Source organism: Mirounga angustirostris, unplaced genomic scaffold (assembly GCF_029215605.1).
Source record: "Mirounga angustirostris isolate CCGP_5_RB_7025 unplaced genomic scaffold, mMirAng1.0.hap1 SCAF_7, whole genome shotgun sequence".
NCBI classification, from domain to species: domain Eukaryota; kingdom Metazoa; phylum Chordata; class Mammalia; order Carnivora; family Phocidae; genus Mirounga; species Mirounga angustirostris.
This window is the reverse complement of record NW_026991715.1, coordinates 90686631-90706398: the sequence shown is the minus strand read 5'-3', so window position 1 is coordinate 90706398 and position 19768 is coordinate 90686631. Positions and strand designations below refer to the sequence as shown.

At 44.9% G+C, this 19768-nt stretch overlaps 1 protein-coding gene across 1 annotated transcript in view; it reads right to left on the bottom strand.

The window, feature by feature from the left end:
* The window catches only part of THOC3 (THO complex subunit 3), a 100777-nt gene that overhangs the window by 48258 nt on the left and 32751 nt on the right, over nucleotides 1-19768 (bottom strand). The window lies entirely within an intron of this gene.

Sequence of the window (19768 nt, the reverse complement as noted above, 5' to 3'; positions counted from 1 at the left end):
CGCTGCTGATGCAACAGGAATTCACAGCCGGCAACTGGCCTGCGAGGGGAGGATGAGGCTAGAACATCTCATTTTGACAAATGGCTTTTGTTTACCCACGACTGGCAAACAAACGCTCCTCGACGTGCGGCTAATCACCTAAAAATAACAGCACATATGTTCCCTCTAAGGAGTGTTCCTTGCTAACAAGCACAGCGGCAGTGGGGTGCTGGGGGGTGGGGGGAGCAGGCTCTGCACTCCTTTCCCTGCCCCCACAGCCCTGTGAGAGCCCAAAGGCTCTGGACATACATCTTCTGACTCCCCATATCCAGCCTGTCACCCAGCCCCATCACAAGCCCGCCCTCTCTTCTGGGGCCCTGGCTCCGGCCTCCAGCTGCCATTCTGGGGTCAGGCCTCCCTACTTCTTGCCAAGACTGGCACCCCAGTGTCCTCACTGCCCTCCCAGCTCCGCCCTGCCCCAGATTTAATTCACAGACCTGGCACAGAACTCCCCTGCTTAGAACCCTCCGTGGCCTCCGGTCCTCAAGGCTGGGCCAACCTCATTTTCCACACTAACTTGGCTTAGCCATCGGCACTCAACCATCCTAGCACCCTGAGCATACCCTGAACTCTCAAGCCTCAGGCCTTTGCAGATGCCTGGATTAGGGCCATTTCCATCTATACCCCACCTCGGTACTCTCAGCCAGGCGCACAGCTTTCAATGACATCTAGACTAGTGACAAACCAGGGTCTTCTCCCAGTAGCCCAGGCCCATGTGTCCAACCACATACTGGATGTCTCCTACTGGTTGCAGAGTAGGTATCTTAACAATGTGTCCAAACACACACACACACACACACACATGGACACACACATGCACACACATGCACACACATACACATGCATGGACAAACGCGCTCACACATGCACATGCATGGACACACACACACATGCAGGCACACATACACATGCAGGCACACACATCTCCTGCCATTGTCTCAGTATCTCCAGTTGCTCAGGTCAAAAGCCATTGAGTCTTCTTCGACTCCTCTCTTTCTCTGCCACCCCGCAACCAACCTATTAGCAAATGGGGTCCCCTCCATCTTCCAAACATGTCTGGTGCACACTCAGCACTTCCACACTGGCCCCCATCTCTCACCTCCCATGGGTCCCCCAGCTTCTGCCCCTGCCTACTGCAGACTGATCACAACACAGCACCCAGAGGATCCCTTTAAAACTGGTCACATCCTGTTCCTCCTCTGCTCCAAATCCCCCATGGCTTCTATCTCAGAGTCAAGCCAAAGTCTTACAGAGAGAGCCCAACACTAGGGTGGCTAAATTTAGCAAATGAAAATACAGGACACCCAGTTAAATTTGAATTTCAGAGGAAGGCAGTTTTGCATGGTTCATACTTCTACTAAAAAAATTATTTGTTTATATGAAATTCAAATTTAACTGGGCGTTCTGCATTTGTCCAGCAGCCAAACCCACAGGCCCGCCCCTGCTCCCCCCTACCTGCACTCCCACCACCCTCCCAGCAGCTCTGGTCTCCTGGCTTCTCCCGGGGCCCGGCAAGGTTCTTCCATCTCAGGGACTGTGCGCTGTGTTCCCTCTGCCTACAGTTTCTCCCAAACCTCCATCTGCTCACTCCCTTGCCTCCTCCAGGCTTCTACTCAAGTGGCACCCATCACAATCCCTAGCCTGAGCACCCGATACAAAACAGCAAACACCGTCCCTGCTCTGCTTTGCCTTTCCCAACAGCACTGTCACCCCCCACCAGAAAGTCCTTTCCTTGAAAGCAGAGATGGGTCTGTTTTGTTCACAACTGTATCCCCACACTTAGAACACTGCCTGGCACTTAGTAGGTGTCAATAAATATTTTTTAAATTAATGACATCCCCGCTGTCCCACCTCCAGGCTACCTGGCAACTTCTCCTCTAACTGCAGGGACAGCTCCATGTCCCCTCCTCTGAAAGGTTCTCCTTGATGACACACATGTGGCCCAGGCAGAGGATGTCACCCCTCACTGGAGCTCCCAGGGGTTGGGTTGCCTATCGCCACAGGATAACCTAGACTGTCCCAGCTGATACCACTCCCACAGCACCAAAGAACTGAAGGTGTATTGCCACATTTCCTAAATAAAAAGAATATTTTTAATTAAAAAAAAAAAAACAGTGATGGAGATTAGCGATGTGTTAATGAGGACCGTGAGACAGTAGATTCGCAATCAGAATGTCTGGACAAAATCCAGGCTGCAGAGTCCCTGAAATCAACAGCCCTCCTTACCCAAATTCATGGCAATGGTCTCTCCCTTTACTGGCATCCCCACTCAGCCGGGAGCCCCTCCTCCCCCCGCCAAGGTGGGAATCATGTCCCATTCACCCTTTTATTCCCAGTGCCTAGTCAATAGCGGCCCATGGGAAATGCTCGGTAAATGTGTGAGTGGGTGAATGAATGGAGTGAATATTTGAGTGAAGAAATGAATAACTTAGGAAACACGGTTCTATTTCTAAGGCTCCCTGTAGAGGCTGGTTTGATTTCCATTGTCCCCACAGGGCACAGGGTATTGCTGTTTAGCATTGCTAAAGAACAATCTCAAAAGAGAAGCAAAAGGAGATGAATATGCCATCCCTTCCCTCTGGTTCACACTCCACAAAGCACATCCACATCCACGAGCCTCTAACCAGACCTGAAGGACTGTTATTACTACCCCTGGTCCAGATGAGGAGACAGGCCCAAAAAGATGGTGCGATTTACAGAAGGCCACACCATGAGAGGTGAGAGATGCATCTGGGACCCAGCCACCACACAGTGCTGCCTCTCCAACTGGCCTTCGGTTACGATGGCCCAATGGGGAAGAGGCATTATATTCCCTGGATTCTTTGTTGGACAGTCCAGGGAAGAAGGAGTCAGACTGCACCAGAGGACAGACCAGGCATCTTGGGGACCTGGCCTGGCTCTCCTCCTGCCACATGGGCACTGTTCCCTCTCTGCCTCTGACCACGTTTCCCTTGCCCACACCAACTTCTGAGCCATCCTTACACAGGCGCCTGCCCTGAATCATTGCATTTGTCTCAAAATTTTTTGGATATTAATGTCATTCTGCGCTAATGAGTGCAGCCCACTTGGTCCCAGCTGGAGCCTCGGATGTCTGCTGATTAATTGGTACAGAGCTCTTGGAGGGAGGGAGGGGAGTGGGGGGGGAAGGGAGAGAAGAGTGGTTTCCAGTGTAGAAACAAGTTTCCTCAGCTTACCAGTGATTCCTCCCCTCACCTTCACCCCACCCTTAAGTTTTCAGCTGGTTATGGGACAGAAATACTCCATCAGTCACTTGGTCCCCAGTTCAGGAGGAATGAGACACATGGACACTGCCCCAGGGTACATAGGGGTGGGCTGGAGAACACAGGTCAGGAATTGGAAGACCTGGCTTCTATCTCACCCCAACTCTGCCCAGGGCTGCCCAGGGCAAGTTGCTGACCTCCCTGAGAGTCACTTTCCTCGTCTGTAAAATGGGGACAAAAACCCCACTAGAGCATGAGAGTTTAAAGTTCTCAATTGGCTTCCAATTCGGACTCCACTTAGAGGCTATGTGGCCTTGGGCAAGCCACTTAACCTCATCTGCAAAACAGGAGCGTGAACACACCTACCTGCAGCAGTAAGGATTGAATGAGCTAATGAAGATGCACTGCTTGGCCTGGCACCCAGCAGGATGAAGCACTCAATAAATGGTAAATACTATCACCATGTCCAGCAACAGTCAACTGGTTAAGCCTGTGGAATACCACAGAGCCTCCAAAAAGGATGCCCGTAAGACGGTGTGGCCCAGGAAATGCCTGTGTTAAAAAGCCTCTGCGGGCGCCTGGGTGGCTCAGTCGTTAAGCGTCTGCCTTCGGCTCAGGTCATGATCCCAGGGTCCTGGGATCGAGTCCCACATCGGGCTCCCTGCTTCGCAGGAGGTCTGCTTCTCCCTCTCCCACTCCCACTGCTTGTGTTCCTGCTCTCGCTATGTCTCTCTCTGTCAAATAAATAAATAAAATCTTTAAAAAAATAAAAAATAAATAAATAAATAAAAAGCCTCTGCACCATACCTCGTTGAGGGAATCTTATCTCCAATTTAGAGAAGGGGTGGCCAAGCCTCAGAGAAGGGGCTGGATTTGTCCCAGGTCACAGAGGAAGTAAATAGCCATGCTGGGAACTGAATACAAGGAAGAACTGCCTCAGAATGCAGACTCTTTCCTCTTTGCTACAATTCCTGCACATCGAATTTAAAAAATTGATTTATTCAAGTCTTGAGTCTGCAGGCATTTCACTCTGATTTCTGTCCATGTGATCATGATGTTCTTCTGCCACAGATAATCACTTTTTAAGGCAGATATAATGCCTGTCCTGTGCTCCCCACGTGCTGATGGGCTGATCAAAGGAACTAATCGCTGCATGAGGGCTTTGGGAACAGGAAAGGGCTGGCCCATGGGAGCATTAAGGGACTTTGGGTGGCTTGGCTTAACATTAAACAGTCATTCATTCATTCATTCATTCATTCACTCACTCAGCATTCCTAGAGCCTAAAGGTACAAGTTCTAGGCTTAGAAGACACAGAGGTGAACAAAAGAGATAATACCCTGCCTTCCTGCAGCTGACATCACCATGGAGGAAACAGACAGTAGGCAAACAGAAACAAGCCTTGCAGGCCATTGTAAGAACCTCAGAATTTATACTGTTCAACCAGAAGAGTCTAGCATATCACTTTCTCACTTGTATTATTTGCATGTCCTTTACCTTCCAACAATTTCCCACTTCTGACTAGATAAGACCAAACTCCTTGGCATGGCATTCAAGGCCTTTCAGAGTCCCAGCCCCCACATAACTTTCCAGCCTCTGGTCTCTTCATTCCCTGCCCCACCTCTCAACCCTCTCTCACACCTCTGTGCCTTTTCCCATGGAGTTCCCCCCAACCCCGGCTTCACTCAGGCCAACACTTAAATATTCGATAAGCACCTACCAGGTGCCTGGCACTATGGAGGTGCTGGGAAAACCGTGGGGATCAAAACTGTCTCTGTCCCTGCTCTTCCAGCATCTAGCAGAGAAGACAAACACTAACCAGGAAAGTGTGGGGACATGAGTAGGTGATTTCCATGAGCTGTGGGGCCATGGCTATAGCTAACAGGGCACCTACCCAGCCTGGAGGAGGAGGTGGTCAGGGAGACCCAAGAATGACCAGGAGCCAGCCCAGGGCAGAGGTGTGGAAAAGAAAGATCCACCCCCCGGTCCCCCAGTGAGCAGCACATGGGAAGTCTGCAAGAGGACAGAGGAAGAAGCAGGTCTCACACGACCCTGGGGGCCCAGTTAGGACTTTATACTGAGGCCTGTGCAGGGCTTGGCTTCCAAGGAGGCACTCCTGACTCCCCACCTACCACGTCGTCTGCTGCCCCAGCTTCCTCTGGGGCACCTGAGCCAGGCCAGGAATAGAGCTCAGCAAACAGGCAGTGCCTGCCTGGCTCAGTGCTGGGTAAACAGGACTCTGCCCAGCACTGGCGGCCTCCACTCAGCCCGCAGCTGCACAGGGATAAATATTTGCCAACAGCCCCATCTCGCCTAATGAGTGTTTGGGCATACACTAGGCAGGCCTGGCCCAAGGGGACCTGGCAGGGAGGGGGCCAGCCCTGGGAGACCCCAGCACCTCATTCCCTCGGGCCCTGCAGGGCAGGACCCAGACCTGGAAGGCCCACAGCCAAGGCATCCCTAAAGGTCTTCACCAGCTTGTCAGTGGGATTTCTGGTGGGCCTGATGCCTGGAAGCCAAAGACAGTGAGTGACCGTGAGAAAGACAGCCCTAGACCTGGCCACAGGGTAGCAGCCAATGCCCTCCACCCTTCTTACTCATCCCCTTCCCCCTCCTCCGTCCAAATATAATAAATACATGCTAAGAATACATTACTTCTCTAACAGGTAGCTGGAGAGGGTAACTGTATACCTCCCCCTGTGCCTTTTGAATGTTTTTACCTCGTGCATTTTTTTTTAAAGATTTTTATTTATTTATTTATTTAACAGAGATAGCAAGAGAGCACAGGTAGGCAGAGCGGCAGGCAGAGGGAGAGGGAGAAGCAGACTCTCCGCTGAGCAGGGAGCCCGATGTGGGGCTCGATCCCAGGGCCCTGGGATCATGACCTGAGCTGAAGGCAGCTGCTTAACCGACTGAGCCACCCAGGTGCCCCACTTCGTGCATTATTATTAATGGTAATCAAATTAAAGGTAGCCAAATAAGTAAACAAAATTGTGAAGTAATATATGTTCATAATTTTTAAAAATCTAATTGTAAAGAAGAGTTAATACATTGAAAATAAAAGTCCCCTGATCCTTTATTCCTACTTTCCAACTGAACTTCATCTTAATTTTGGTAAGATTTCATTTTTGTTTCAACACAAACAGCATCGTGCCACACATCCTGTTCTCCCCTACCAATATGGTCTACCCCAGACACCTTTCCACACCCACACACCCAGGGCCACCTCATTTCTTCTTAGCAGCAGCTGAAATTTATTCCATAGTTTGGATGTACTGTGATTCATTTAGACAGTCCCCCTTTTTTTAAGATTTTATTTATTTATGTAGAGAAAGAGAGAGAGTGCGTGCTAGCGGGGAAGGGGCAGAAGGAGAGGGAGACAGAGAATCTCAAGCACACTCTGTGCTGAGCACAGAGCCTGATGTGGGGCTCAATCCCACAACACTGAGAACATGACCTGAGTGGAAACCAAGAGTCAGATGCTTAACCGACTGAGCCACCCAGGTGCCCCTAGACAGTCCCCTTTTTAATGGGTATTTGATTTCAGTTTCTGCTGTTAGAATACTGTACTGGACAGTTTTTTATTTGCATCTTTGCACATTTGTTGATGTTTACCTGGAGAATAAATTTCAAGCAGGAAGCATGTGCATTTTCACATTCAACAGACATTGCCAAATGACCCTCCAAAGAGGCATGTGCCAGCTCATGAAACTGTCTGTTTCCCAATCCCCAGGTGTTAGGCAACATTTAGCTCTTCGACAAACTCATGAGTGTAAAACAGATCTCATTTTTATTTGTGTTTCTTAATTATTAGTGAGGTTGGACATCTTTCAGGTGTGCATTTGTTGTCTGGATTTCTTTTTCTGTGAACTGCCTCTTCATACACTTTGTACACTTTTTTGTAGGGGTGTTCTTTCTTTGCTTCATTTCAACAATGTTTGAGCACCTACTCTGTGGTGGATACTGTGTTCAATAACCCTTCGTGAAACTTAGGATAAAGTCTGTCCACACTCAAGTGGGCACTGGAGGCAATGAAGAGTTCCCATATGGGTCATTCCCAAGACAAAAGACAGTCACCAAGCCTTGAATATTCCTTACCAGTAAAATAGAGAGATACAGTAATTCCTGTCTGTTAATGAAAAAAAGCACAAAACAGTTTGTATAAGTCAGAGTAATTTCAGGTGCAAGTGACAGAAAATCAATGAAAAGTGGCATAAACAGAAAAAAGGAAATGTATTGGCTCATGTGACTAAAAGCTCAGGCTTCAGGTATGGCCGGATCCAGGTGCTCAAACAACATTATCAAATATCATCTGTCTCTCTCCATCTTTTAACTCAGCTTTCCCCTGTGTTAGGTTCATTCTCAACCTAGATGTACTAAGATGTTCCTCAGCAACCTGAGACATAACCTATTGGTTCAACAACCCATGAAGAATGACTATTTTCTAGTAGCTCCAGCAAAAATCCAGGGATTAGTTTTGATTGATCCCAACTGGGTCATATGTCCATCATCAAGCTAATCAATGAGGCCTGAGTCGATTACATAGATTAGCCCTGATGAGAGATGAGGATGAGTCCCACATGAAGCATATGGCCTGAGTATGATGGGGAAATTCAACAGCCATTACTAAAAGGGCAGGCTAAAATTACAGATATCCCTACACTGGATTCTAGCCCTACCTCATCTATGTGATGTTGGACAAGTCACTGTGCCTTTCTGACTCATCTGTAAGATTCAGACATCAAACTCAATCACCGACTTTTATATCTATTATAGCAGCAGAAATTTTTACTTTTCAATTGATAATATATGGAACACAATATAGAAGAGATAAGAGCTATGTTTTCTTAGAAACTTTATTTGTTTAATCCTGTATTAGGGTAGACCAGGATTTGTTGTAATAACAACCCCCAACATATCAGTGGCTTAACACACAAAGGCTTGCTTCTTACTCATGTCACAGTTCCATGAAGTTCAGGAAGCTCTTTGTGGCAGATCCCCAGCTCCCCCAGTCAGTGACCCACCATCCCACTATCTTGTGATTCTGCAGTGATAAAGCCCTCACCTCTATAGAAGGAAAAAAGAGCATACACCACTTCTGCCCACATCCTGGTGGCCCTCAGCACCCAGTCACGTGCCTCCATTCAAATGCAAGGTAATCTGGGAAATGCAGTCTTCCTCTGCCAGTAAAAGACGCCAAGCTTTGGTATCTCTGCCACAAACTATAACATTTACTTATTAGAAGGTCAGTCACTGAGAACAGTAAGATTTTTTTAATGGATCAAAAAGAAAAGGAAGTTTAAAAAAAAAAAAGTAGGAAATTAGGTATTATGCTGATAGATGCAGTCATGTTTCAACCTCAGCAATGACTTTTCAGAGCTCTACTCTTTTTAAAATGGTGAATATGAAGATAATCCCTGGTTGCAATGCAAAGGAGTTGGACATGTTAGTGGTATTTAAAAGTTTGCTTTGCAATTTCAGTATTCTTTTCAATTACACAAATAGAAATAAAAGGAGAAACTTGAGGGTCAAGCCTACACATACCTGAGTTAACAGATAGCTTAAGAAACTGTGCTGGTCATCTCCAAAATGTTAATATTTAGCATGCCACATATCTGAGGTTCTTGTTGTATTTATTACAATGTTTAAACAGTTAAACATATTTAAAATGTGAAGTTCAAGTGTATTTGTAGGGGGCCTCTGCTTTGGAGAGCACAGTGATGGGTGACCTCTGAGCTTTTCAGTCAGTCTGCCTGAGTGGTGCACTGCTGGGTGTCCTCAGGCAAGATGCTTTACTTCATTAGGTGTTGGTCTTCTCATCTGTCATAGGGATGGCTTAGCAAACTCAAGGGACCTGACCAGAGAAATAAAAATTTTTAAAAAGGACAGGGACGCCTGGGTGGCTCAGTCGGTTAAGTGTCTGCCTTCGGCACAGGTCACGATCTCAGGGTCCTGGGATCAAGTCCCACATCAGGTTCCCCGTTCAGTGGGGAGTCTGCTTCTCCCTGTCCCTCTGCCTCTCTCCTCAGCTTGTGCTCTCTCTCTCACTCACTCTCTCTCACTCAAATAAACAAAATCTTTTAAAAAAAGGACAGACCAAGGTGTGCCACTGTACCACAAAGACATCTGGGACTCAGTTGGTTGCCTATAATTTAGCAATGTGCAAAGAGCATTCAGTTGAAACATATGAAATTCCTGCTTTAACAGATCAAAAACAGCCAAATATAAGCATCTATTTGCAATACAATTTTGCATATAATATAAACTAATGTATGAACACTGGTAGCCTGTGGTCCTTTTCTAGCCCATAGACATGTTTTATTTTACAAACACAAACTGAGATTTTTCACATGAAAAACAGAGTTCTTGTCCCTCTTTAGAAAAAAATATCTCTATGAGCAAACATAGGAGAAAATCTCTACGATCATGGATTAGGCAAAGATTTCTTAGATATAACACTAAAACAATGAGTTGAGTAAAGGTGATAAATTAGACATCATGAAAATTAAGAATTTCTGCTCTTCAAAAGACATTGCTAAGAGAATATAAAGATCACATACTTGGGAGAGTATGTTTGCAAATCATATATCTGACTTAGAACAATTTGTATTCAGACCATATAGAGAACCCTCAAGTCTTTAAGGCCACATATTATATGATTCCATTTATAGGAAATGTCCTGAATAGGCAAATCCATAGAGTCAGAAAGTAAATTAGTGGTTGCTTAGGCCAGGGAGAAGGTGGACGTTATGGGGAGTTGTGAGGTGAAAGCTTAAGAGTATATAGAGTTTGGGGCACCTGGGTGGCTCAGATGGTTAAGCGTCTGCCTTCGGCTCAGGTCGTGATCCCAGAGTCCTGGGATCGAGTCCCGCATCGGGCTCCCTGCTCCTTGGGAGCCTGCTTCTCCCTCTGCCTCTCTCTCTCTGTCTCTCATGAATAAATAAATAAAAATCTTAAAAAAAAAAAAAAGAGTATATAGAGTTTGAGGTGATGAAAATGTTTTAAAATTAACTGTGGACATGGTTGTATAACTCTTTGGATATACTAAAAATCACTGAATGGTGTACTTTAAATGAGTGAATTTATGGCATACACTTTTTCTCCCTTCTCCTGGAAGGCTCTCCCTCCTGATGGCCATGTGATGCTCCGCATTCAGGTCAGGGCTAAATGGTCATCAGAGGAGCTTCCCTGAACCTCCTATATAAAACAGTAGCTCCACCCCGCCCCCCAGCACACTGCCCCATACCCCACTTCGTTTTTCTCCATAGCACTTACCACCTCCTCCCAATTTATTTGTTCACTACAATAGATCAGTGACAGCAGGGACATTGTATCTTACTCACTATTGTGTCCCTGATGCCCATAATAATATCTGAGTCAAAGCAAGGGCTTGATAAAATATTTGTTGAATAGGGCGCCTGGGTGGCTCAGATGGTTAAGCGTCTGCCTTCGGCTTGGGTCGTGATCCCAGAGCCCCAGGATCGAGTCCCGCATCGGGATCCCTGCTAGGTGGGGAGCCTGCTTCTCCCTCTGCCTCTGCCTCTCTCTCTCTCTCTCTCTCTCTGACTTTCATGAATAAATAAATAAAACATTTAAAAAAAATAAAAAAAAATTGTTGAATAAATGAATCCCAATTTTACAAACAAGGAAATGAAGTCCCACAAGTAGCAGGTGGCAGATCCAGGATGTAGTCCCAAAACTCATCAGTTTGACTTTAAAGGATCTACTTTTCACCAGGATCGAGTGGAGGGAGCCTCAGAGCACAGGTTTTGGAATCAGAAAGACCTCAGGTTAAGTTAGTGTTTCTTTACCATTTTGGAATCACTGACCTTTGAGAATCTGTTGAAAGTTTTAGGCCCTTCACCCTGAAAAAGGGACAGAAGTGCAAATGTAAACCATTTTGCAGAGGACCACAAGGAGCTCTTGGGTACTCTTTGGTAGCTTTCCTGAGCTTCCTGGCTTGTGTCTCTGGACAAGTCCTCTCCGCCCTCTGAGCCTCAGTCACTGTACTGAGGTGGGGATAGTGAGACTGACCTCACGGGGTTGATGGCAGGCCCGAGGACATCAGCATGATCATCTGGTGATCAAGTACTCTCCGTGTGCACTGCCCCTAACTACCTGAGCAGGGGAAACGGACTAGACTCAAGAGACTTTGTCCCAGCCTGTGTAACTCTAAGATCCTTATTTTCTATGAGCCTTGGTTGCGCCCACCAGGAGAATGAGATTATTGCTCATTTAACAGACTGGATCAAATGAAATAGGGAAAGCCCTCAGGAAACGCTAAAGTCCTGGAAACATTTCCCAAGACATCCCCACCGAGTGCCACAAATTGTTTTACTGTTTCAATTTCAGCTACAAAAAGCATTCTACAGACCCAGGCCTGAGGAGTTCAAGGATAATTCGGGTCAAATCCCATTATGCCAAATCCTCTCATAGTGCCACTTTCCTGTGTAGAAAGCTCCTCTCGCCATGGGATTACAGCCAGGCGGACCCACTGGCCTAGCACGGAGCCGGGCACACTGTAGGCACTCCATTACCAAAAACTTTCATCCACAATCCCAAGAGAAAGATTTGGAGAAAGAGGCATCCACAAGGGAAGTCCTGAGTTGGTATCAGCCTGCACGTGCGGAGGGGTGGCCCGTAGGCCAGACGCCTGCACACGGCCGTGTGAGGACCAGGATGCTCCGGAAGTGCTATAGCTGTTATAACGTGCTTGTCCGAGGGACGGCGCAGAGCACACGGTGACAAAGAGGGGGACACATGGCTGCTGTGGCGGGCTGGCCTCCGCTGCAGGCAGTTCGGCCGGCCGCTGATCCCCAGCTAGAGGCTGAAGCTCCAGTTAGAAAGTGGGCAGAAAAGCTGGATTCGAGAAAGGCACGCAGCGTCCACTCCTCCACTAGCTGCAGGTCACGGAGGTACTTGGTGCCTTTAATCCCAGAGCCTCTCTGGAGATGTATGGTGCTAACTGGCCAGCTTCTGGGTTTCCCCCACAGATGGCCTAGCTTTCTGTTCCTTCTGGTCTGCTAAGACAGTTATCATCCAACAGTTTCTTTCCGGCACCCATAATTTTGTTGCTGTTATATCCTCTCCCATTCTCTCAGTCATTGTGAGTGAATACCCCTTAAAGCTCTCTTTGTCACTACAGGGGCCCTTGGTGAGGGAGCACAGGAATGTGCACCTGCTCAACCCACCATGTCGGACCAGAAGTTCATCTTTGCTCAAGCTTGGTAGTTCAGGATTTTGTCACTTGTAACTAGAGTTGTGACCAATACAATTACTATTTCCCTTTGTAAAAGATGAAGAATCTGAGACCCAGAGAGGGCAATTTATAGGCCCAAAGTCACACATTCGGACTAGCATTGGGAGTGATGTCAAGAGTGGATCTCTGCCTGACTCCACAGCCAGTGTTCTTCCCCAAGACCTTTTCATTCCCTTCACCCAGTCCTACTGTGTCTAGTAATAAGACCTTCTAGTAGATCAAAAGTTAATAAAATTTGGAGGAAGTGAATCCTGGTGGCCAAACATTTACACAGAAGTCTGGCAAAAATCAGAAGTCAATACATTTTGTCCAACAGCGGTGGAAAGTAGTAGCCCTCTACACGGACTGGAAGGCTGACGTCTGAATCTGAGGCCTCCCCTTTCCTAGAATTACACAGTAAATAAGCCATGGAGAATCATTATGAAGTGTTTTAGAGAGTATTGAAAAATTCCATCGGGGAGGTTGCTTCACGCTGAATGTGACCTCCCAAAATTCATATGTTGAAGCCTTAACCCTCAGGACCTCGAAATGGGACTGTATTTGGAGACAGGGCCTTTAAAGAGGTGATTAAGGTAAGATGACTGGACAAGCTTTTGTACTGCCCGTCTCTGACAATTTCTGTGGTTGGGGAGGGGAATGTGCTGTGCAGAAGGGCAAGTGGCCCTTCTGGAGTCAGAGGGCTGAGTGGAGTCAGTGTGTTCAGAGCCACATCCCCCTCTAGGCAGAAATCAGGCTTTCAGAAGGGGGAAAGAGAAATGTCATTAGAACTTCCTATCTCCCTTTGCTTCTATCTACATGTCTGCTTAATTCTTTCAAGTCAGTGTCTCCACAGGGTAAAGAACGTGTCTGTCAAATGATAGCTGTGCTGTGCTAAGGGAGTAAACAACAGGGTTGTCAGCGCTACTTAAAAAAAAAAAAACCCTACGAAAGGATGTGATTGGCCTGGTTTAGGTCACATGCTCCCCCATGGCCCAGTCACTACGGCCAGGGAGACGGAATACCAGCTGGCCACAGCGAGGGCCAAACAGGTGCCCCCCACCCCACCCCGGCTAGTGGCAGGTGCTGGGGTGTGTAGACAAAATAAAAGGAATCCTCTCGATCATATCTATAAGGCAGGGTTGATGCAAGAATGTACCTGAAGTTTCCTTCTTTCTTTGGCAGCCAATATGTCTTCAGTTCCTTTTTTTCCCCCCCAACCCATTCTCACCCTCACCCAGCCTTCCAGCTCGAAATTTGCCAAGCTGAAGAGCAGGTCCTGGGAAAACAAAACAACAAAAAACCCACAGCTGAGTTCTGTCTAAGCAGACTCTGGCTCCCCTGTGCACAGCTCTCTCATTTAAAATAAGTAAACCAAAGCAGGAGGTGCTTGAGTGAGCCACCATGTCCCTGAGACTCAGATTCTTCAGCTGTCAGGTGGAGTTAGTAACAGTCCCTACCTCAGAAAGTCCTTGTGCTATGAACTGAATTGACACATGTGAAATGGGCTCTGAACATACAGTAGCTACGTAGTGAATGGTAACTATTATGTTCCATTCCATTCTATACTTTTAAAAGCCCAGTCAAAAGGCAATTGCACTAAAAATAATTGTCCAAGAACATTTCAAAGCCTTCCCAACAGCCAAGAAAAGACCCCATCACCTTCTTCCCAGGGAGCACCTGTCCCTTGGTATCACCCTCCAGTACCCCCACCTGCAATTCTGCACACCCAGGCTGAGTCCCCTCCACCCCAGTTTCTGAGAGTTCAGATCTGCACGATCCGCTCCCACACCTCCCTCCCCACCCTCCAGTCATCTGTGCTGCCCAACCCGGCAAGCTGTCTGTCTCTCTAGCACCTCACCTACCTCATTATTTTATTTCCCCACTTTTCACACTCAGAGAAAGGTGGGAGCAGGGAGAATCACACAAGGCAGGAGACCCTGACAGCCAGGTGGACGCAGCCCCTGCCCCCTGGTGCCATGCCCCCACCCACAGCTCCCACAAGCCCATCTCTGGCCTTCTGGTGCCCCTCTTTGTCTCCCCACCCCTCTCCCATCACTCCCACACTGAGCAACCTGTGCTTCCTAGTCCCCACCTCTTTCCCCTCCCCCTCTGCCCAAGATGGTTCACAAAACCAGGCCAAGTTCCAGAGCCCCAGGTCCACAGCTCTGGCAAAAAGCCCCATTTTCCTGTCTGGCAGGAGTCGTTAGCTAGAAAACACTCTGAAGTGGGTTGAGGGAAGGTGTAGTAGGAAGACCACCCACTGAGATTCCTGACCCTCTGCAAGCTCCAGGCTCACTAGCCCTGTGACCTTGGAAATATTACTCTCTGAGCCCACCTATTTAGCCTCCCCCAGTAAATACTTCTAAAAATACAATAATGCCAACTCTTACTTCACATGACTCTGTTCCCCTCCTGGGAAATACGAGGGCAGCACAGTGAGTGGGGACGAGACTTAATCCTTCTAGACTGTGTGATGTTGGACAAGTCCCTTTGCCTTTCTGTGGCTAGATGCCTTCATCTGTAAAATGGAATGATCTGGCACCTGCCTCACAGGCTTGCTTTGAGAAGCAAAAAATCACAGGAAGATAGGAACACACTTTGTCAAGCTGTCAGTTGTCACAGAGGAAGGTTTCTTCTAAGATGGATTTTGAAAACAAAATAATGGAATAAAAAGGTAATGAACACCTCTGCTTCCAGCAAGTTGGAATAATGGAACAGATTTAACCTCCCATCTGACAACAACAACAAAACAGTGAAAATATGAAACAACCATTTTCAAGACAGTGGACATAAGGCAACAAAGGATAATGACCCCTGTGAGCGAGAAAACCAATGAAGTGAGCCCTACAGTTGCCTCACCTCACTGCCTGAAGAGAGGGTCCAGGCTGTGGTTCAGGGAGCAGGGAGACATAGGCCGGCAGAAAATTTGAGTCGAGGAGACAAAGCTGAGAGCTGGGAGACACTAGGTGTCCACAGGAGGAAGTGCAGAATGCCAGGGAGGAGTGAGCACGCAGGGAAAACCCTGGGGGCCCTGGAGCCTTTAGCAGAGCACTGAGCAGTGCATGGGAGTGTGTGAGGAACCTAGCTGAGGCCGGGAAAGACCGGTCCTCTGACAGCGTTAGAGGGACAGCTGTGGGTCCCGGCATGGGCTGGGAACAGTGGCTGTTCCTACCATCCAGTCTGTAAAGCCTCAAGATTCACAGAGTTTGGGTAGAACACTCACAGTCCTGCCTTCATAACGAGGCACGATTAGCCCTGCACTAATATGTGCTCTGGTCCCATGTCGTAATCTTGAAAGCAAGATACAAAAAATAAACTGTTTTCAAGTAATTAAACTGCTTTCCAAAGTAAAGCTCAAGAGTTTCTGTAGAAACCAGCAAACAACAAAGTAAAACTCATAATGTTTGGCATCCCATAAAAGATTTATAGGCATGGAAAGAAGCAGGAAAATATGACCCACAACGAGGAGAAAAATCAAAGTCAACCTAGAACTGACACAAATGTCAGAGTAAGCAAAGAAGGACAGTAAAACAATTATTATATTTTAATTTATTATAACACTATGTATATTATATTAATGCTTTATAATATTCAATAATTATGTTAAAATATAATGTGTTAAAATATATTATCCTTATAATTTACTTATATATTTATATGTAATATAATAATTGTAAAATATATATAACATATTATAATGTATTTGATATAATATATAACATTTTTAATATTCCATATTTTCAAAAAGTTAACTAGAGACATAGAAAATATATTTTTAAAAGACCCTAATTTTTAAAAATGGAAATTACAATATCTAATGAAAAATATAGTGAATGGGATTAACAGCAAATCAGTCATTACAGAAGCAAATATTAGTGAACTTAAGGACATAGCAATAGAAACTATCCAAAATAAAATATACAAAGAAAAAATTTTCTTAAGGATTTTGTTTTTAAGTAATATCTACACCCAACATGGCACTCGAACTCACAACATCAAGATCAGGAGTCACATGCTCCTCTGACTGAGCCAGCCAGGCACCCCAAAGAACCAATTTTAAATAGTGAAAAGAGTGTCAGTAAACTATGGAACAACTTTAAATGACTATATATTTATATACATGTGTATATTTATGTGTGTATATATATATATACATATTTATATTTATATGTGCAACTGGAATTCCTGAAGAAGACAGGGATGAACAGAAAACTATTTGAAGAAATGACAACCAAAATATTCTAAATTTGATGAAAACACACAGATTCAAGAAGCTCAACAAACTCCAAGTACAAGAAACATCAAAAAAACTATACCAGGACATCATAATAAAATTGTTCAAAACCAGTAAGTGAGGGGTGCCTGGGTGGCTCAGTGGGTTAAGTGTCTGCCTTCGACTCAACTAAGTAATAATCCCAAGGTCCTGGGATCGAGCTTCACACGGGGAGCCCGCTTCTCCTCTCCCCCTGATTGTGCTCTCTCTCTCTCTCTGTGTCAAATAAATAAATAAAATCTTTAAAAAAAAAAAAAACAGTAAGTGAGAAAATCTGAAAACAGAGAAAAAAGCACATCACATAGAGGAAAACAAAGATAAGAAGAACACAGACTTTATCAGAGACAATGCAATCAAGAAGACAGACAATGGATAACATATTTAAAGTACTAAAGGAAAAAAATGTAAACCTAGGGATATACTACTGAGTTGGAATACTCAATATTATTAACTGTCAATTCTCCCCAAATGGATGTATATAGTCAACACAGTCCAAATCAAAATATCAGGAAGGTTTTTTTTATAAATTGACAAGGTAATTCCAAAATTCATCTGGAATTGCAAAGGAGCTAGAATACACACACACACACACACACACGCATGCACACACACAACTCTGAAAAAGAAGAAAGTTGAAGGGCTAAGACCACCTGATTTCAAGAATTATTACATTAATCAAGATAGCATGGTATTGGCATCAAAGTAGCCACATAGATGAGTGGAACAGAAAAGAGTCAAGAAATAGGCCCACACATATATGGGTTTTTGACAAAGGTACAAAGGGAATGCAGTAAAGAAAAGATAGCCTTCTCAACAAATGATACTGGAACAACTGGATATCCATACACAAAAACACAATTGTCAATCCATACCTGTTACCATCTACAAAAATACCTCATAAATGGATCACACAGAGAAAAACAAACACTGTATGATCTCGCTTGTATGTGGAATCTCAAAACAAAACAAAGAAACAGGGGCACCTGGGTGGCTCAGTCGGTTAAGTGTCTGCCTTTAGCTCAGGTCATGATCCCAGGGTCCTGGGATCTAGTCCCACGTCAGGCTCCCTGCTCAGTGGGGAGCCTGCTTCTCCCTCTCCCTCTACCCCTCCCCCCTGCTTGTGCTCTCTCTCTCTCTCTCCCTAATAAATAAATAAAAATCTTTTTTAAAAAATTAAACACATACACACAAGCTCATAGATACAGAGAACAGATTGGTGGTTGCCAGAAACAGGGTGGGGTGGGCAAAATGGGCAAAGGGAGTCAAAAGACACAAACTTCCAGTTATAAGATACATAAGTCATGGGAATGTAATGTAGAGCATGGTGACCATACTTAATAATTTTGTATTGCATATGTGAAAGTTGCTAAGAGAGTAAATCTTAAAAGTTTTCATCACAAGAAAAAAATTTTGTAACTATGTCTGGTGAGGGATGTTAACTAGACTTATTGTGAACATTTCACAATGCATACAGATATCAAGTCATTATGTTGTACACATGGGGTTAATGTAATGTTGTATGTCAGTTATATCTCAATTTTTTAAAAATGGATCATTTTTTAATCTAAATGTGAAACCTAAAACTACACAGCATCTAGAAGAAAACATAGAAAAACATAGGAAAAAATCTTCATGGCCTTGGGTAACATAGCATATCAAAGAGTTCTTACATCTAACACCAGAAGCATGATCATTAAGATCAAGTAGATAAATTGGACTCCATCAAAATTAAACACTTCTGTTCTTTGAAAGACACTTTTAAGAAAACAAGCCACACACCGGGAGAAAATACTTGTGAAGCATATGTCTGTTATCCAGAATAAATAAAGAACTCTCAAAACTCAACAGTAAGAAAACAAACAACTCAATCTTTAAAAATATGAGCAAAACATTTGAACAGACTCTTAACTAAAGAAGATATACAGATGGCAAATAAGCACTTGAAGAGATGCTCTACATCATTAGTCATTAGAGAAATGCTAATTAAAATCACAATGAGATATCATTACATGCCCATTAGAATGGCTTAAATTAAAAAGACTGACCATGGCAACTGTTGGTGGCGAGGTGAAGGAACCGGAACTCTCGTGGTGGTAAAGTTAAACATATACTGACCATATAATCCAGTTGCTCTACCCTTAAGTGTTTACCTGAGAGAAAAGGAAATATATATCCATACAAAGAGTTATACACAAATGTTCATAGCAGCTTTGCTTGTAATAGCCAAAAACTGGAAACAAAGCAAATGGCCATCAATAAGTGAATGGATAAGCAAAGTGTGCTACATGTATCCAATGGAATACTATTTAGCAACAAAAAAGAATGTTGTTTATACAAAGAACACCATGGCTAAATCTCAAAGTAACTATGCTGCTTGAATGAAGCAAAACAAAAGAGCTATATAATGCTACTTACATACAAATTTAGAAAATGCAAACTATGGGGCACCTGGGTGGCTCAGTCAGTTAAGTGTCTGACTTCAGCTCAGGTCATGATCCCAGGTTCCTGGGATCAAGCCCTGTGTTGGGCTCCCTGGGAGTTGGCCTCTCACTCTCCTCTGCCCCTCCCCCCTGCTCATGCACTCTGTCTCTCTCTCTCAAATAAATAAATATCTTCAAAAAAAAAAAAAAGAAAGAAAGAAAAAGAAAATGCAAATTAATCTCTAATGCCACAAAGTTGATCAGTGGTTACTTGGTAGGGAGTTGGAGAAAAGAGATAGTCATGAAGAACTGTTTGTGGGTGAGGAGTATGTTCACTACTTTGATTGTGGTGATGGGTTTCATGAGAGAATGCATAGGCCAAAATTTAGCAAACTACACACTTCAAATATGTGTAGCTTATTGTATGGTAATATGTACATCAAAAAAGCTGTGAAAATAAGATAATGCATATATAAAGGATCACTGCTACACCCAGTACAATTCACTTCAGGTCTTTTTTATTTTAATTTTAATTTTCAAATAATTTTACACTTACATAGGGTTGCAAAGACGGCACAG